This window comes from Amaranthus tricolor, chromosome 8 (assembly GCF_026212465.1).
Source record: "Amaranthus tricolor cultivar Red isolate AtriRed21 chromosome 8, ASM2621246v1, whole genome shotgun sequence".
Classification (NCBI taxonomy): Eukaryota; Viridiplantae; Streptophyta; class Magnoliopsida; order Caryophyllales; family Amaranthaceae; genus Amaranthus; species Amaranthus tricolor.
In genome coordinates this window covers 1,341,984-1,344,483 of record NC_080054.1, presented here as the reverse complement: position 1 = coordinate 1,344,483, position 2,500 = coordinate 1,341,984, and positions in this window count along the sequence as shown.

The following is a 2,500-nucleotide window of genomic DNA, read 5'->3' as shown; positions in this document are numbered from 1 at the left end:
CACACGCACGCGCGCGCGCTAGGCGCTAAGGCGCTAAGGCACTTAAGCACTTAAGCACTTTAGCACTTAAGCACTTGAGCACCTTGAGCACCTGAGCACCTATATGGATGGTTATAATATAATGTGAGCTCTCAAGGTGCTGTGAAGGTTTTCGGGCCATGCGGTACGAAAGACGCTATGGCCCATGGGAAAGAAGGTGGTAGCATAGAGCCTCACCCCGAGCCGTGAGCCATGAGACCCCCCCCTTGTGATTATGGCTTGTAAGGGAGTTCATTGCAACGTGATCGAAAACATCATTCAAACTTAATATCAATGATTCTCATTACTATGGTTTGTAAGGGAGATTGTGGTATAGGAGCAATGTGGTAGCCTTGAGCCATGGCCGGAGCCTCGCCCCGAGCCCCGAGCCAAGAATGAGCCATGAGACCCCCCTAATGATTATGGCTTTTAAGGGAGTTCGTTGCAAGGTGATCAAAAACATCATTCAAACTTAATACCAATGATTCTCATTACTATGGTTTGTAAGGGAGATTGTGGTAAAGGAGTTCAATGTAAGTTGATAAAAAATACTCCCTTTTAGCCTCTTATATCATTCAAAAATTTATTTTTACCCATTTTTGAAAATAATATCAATGACTCTCACTCATAATATCTTTCCAACAAGCCTCCCATTTTTTCAAGATTTTTACAATTTTTTATCCATTTTTCACTATTTTTCACCAATTTAACGGAAAAAAAAAAAATAAAATATTTTTTTAATGAAATTAATATTTTTAACTAAACCAATCTATTTGTATATTTTTTCTCAAGTGTCTCCTAATTTTTCATGATCTATTGACACTTTTTACTATTTTTTATTATTTTTCCCTTTATTTCACCAATTTAACGGAAAAAAAAAATAAAATACTTTTTTTAATGAAAAAAATTTTTTTAACTAAACCAATGTCTTTATATATATTTTCTCAAGTGTCTCCTAATTTTTCATGATTTATTGACACTATTTACTATTTTTTATTAATTTCGCGTTTTTCGGCCTTATTTAATTAAAATAAAATACTTACAAGTTTTTTTTTTTCAAAATTTCAGCTTCTAAAATTTCTTTAATATATGTTCCAACAATACAAGTCATAAAAATGACATTATGTTACAAATAAAGGTGAGTTTTGGTCCATGGAAAAACTAGTATAACTTAACTTGCATTTGGGTGTCCCCTAGGGTCACAAGGGAAAAATCTCTTTATCTATTATAGGGGGAAAGAGTTTGGGAGCCTTGGGCTGGCATGGCCAGCACCCCCTCGCCCAGGCATGGGCGTTATGCGTGTGAGGGGTGACTACCCTCCATCACGTTGAATGCCATCCCGTGGGCCATCGCCGGCGATCGGTTTTTTCCGGTGGCTGGTCGGCCCTACCAGACGATGAGTGGGCCCTTCCTAGTCAGCTTGGCCTACGGTGATTCGTCTGGGGGAACGTCCCTTCGGTTGCTCCCAATGCCCCTTTCGGTTGACGGTTGACGGTTGACGGTATGCTTGAGGCCTAAGGAAATGCTGCGTCTTGTGATCCCCGACTACCCGCTCAGGCGGCACGACGGGTTTTCTTGACGTGGTTCAGTACGCGGGCTGATTCGTGTTGGTGTGGGAATGTGTTTCCCCTTCGGTTGCTGGTCCCTTCGGTTGAGATACGCTTGATGCCTAAGGAAAGGTTACGGGCCACGGAAGGACGTGACTTAGTACGCGGGCTGATTCGTGTCAATGGTCCCTTCGGTTGCCGGTCCCTTCGGTTGAGATACGCTTGAGGCCTAAGGAAAGGTTGCGGGCCACGGAAGGACGTGACTTAGTACGCGGGCTGATTCGTGTCAATGGTCCCTTCGGTTGCTGGTCCCTTCGGTTGAGATACGCTTGAGGCCTAAGGAAAGGTTGCGGGCCACGTAAGGACGTGACTTAGTACGCGGGCTGATTCGTGTCGATGGTCCCTTCGGTTGAGATACGCTTGAGGCCTAAGGAAAGGTTGCGGGCCACGTAAGGACGTGACTTAGTACGCGGGCTGATTCGTGTCAATGGTCCCTTCGGTTGAGATACGCTTGAGGCCTAAGGAAAGGTTGCGGGCCACGTAAGGACGTGACTTAGTACGCGGGCTGATTCGTGTCGATGGTCCCTTCGGTTGCTGGTCCCTTCGGTTGAGATACGCTTGAGGCCTAAGGAAAGGTTGCTGAGCCCTTGAGAAAGTGCAAAACGTTGCGTCTCGTGATCCTTGATTGCTTCTTCGATGGCATGACGGGTGTTTGGGGCGTGACTTAGTAGTGCCTTTTCAGTTGGACTTGGCATCTTTGTCCCTTTCGGATGCTCGGTGGAGAACCTCGGTTCCATGGCTTGCATTGGCCAAGCTCAGGCGGTTAAGTTGAGATGTTGCGCCCCGTGAGCCCTATTGCTTCCTCGTGTGGCAAGACCGGCTGGGGCATGGTGCGGTATGCTGTCCCTATATTCGTTTCACGCTAAACGGTGCTT